This window comes from Amphimedon queenslandica, unplaced genomic scaffold (genome assembly GCF_000090795.2).
Source record: "Amphimedon queenslandica unplaced genomic scaffold, v1.1 AMPQUscaffold_3882_Cont24129, whole genome shotgun sequence".
NCBI classification, from domain to species: domain Eukaryota; kingdom Metazoa; phylum Porifera; class Demospongiae; order Haplosclerida; family Niphatidae; genus Amphimedon; species Amphimedon queenslandica.
In genome coordinates, this window is record NW_003555796.1 from 1 (window position 1) to 623 (window position 623).

The window sequence follows — 623 nt, forward strand, 5'->3', positions numbered from 1 at the left end:
AATAAAGATATAATATTGTCGATAATATTTTACTTCAGTTTGATTGGGCATGCTACTAATTATTAAATAAAGACCTATTGGATCTCTTGTCATTATATCTAAAAATACAAAGTTAATTTGTTATTATTATAAATGTAATATACCGTCATCATATGCTGGGCTCTCTAGTACAAGATGTAATGACTCAAGGAGGCTGCACATTCCTTTTGGATTAATATGCAATATCCATCTAATCAATTAAGAATGGGTTTCAGGTAACAAGATGCAATATAATTAGTACATACTTCCATGCTTCTGCCAGTGATTCCTTTGTTGGAGGCTCAAGTTGATCACTCCACTGTTCACACACATCACTAATACTATACGAATATAAGGTACAAGGGAAAAATCTCTCTTAACTTAGGTATTTTTTAGAATTTTGGCATTTTCTTAAAATGGCCGTAACTTGAAAAATTAAAGTCGGAATTAGCTCAAACTTTCTACATAGCATAAGGACATCAATATGTATCAGAAAATGTAATAAAAATTTGGGGTGATTTCGGAGTTTTTTTTTGGAAAAAACCATGGGCTATAGCCTTGGGTATTTTTCAAAAATTGGCCATTTTAAAAAATGATCATAACTC

General features: G+C 31.0%; 1 long non-coding RNA gene across 1 annotated transcript; it reads right to left on the reverse strand.

Moving 5' to 3' along the window:
- Positions 1-33: 33 nt before the first annotated feature.
- On the reverse strand, positions 34-344 carry LOC109592804 (uncharacterized). Its single transcript, XR_002190557.1, has 3 exons — positions 285-344; positions 144-229; positions 34-98 (listed from the first exon to the last, which is right to left on the reverse strand). It is a non-coding gene; the product is annotated as an uncharacterized LOC109592804 (long non-coding RNA).
- Between the last annotated feature and the right edge of the window lie 279 nt (positions 345-623).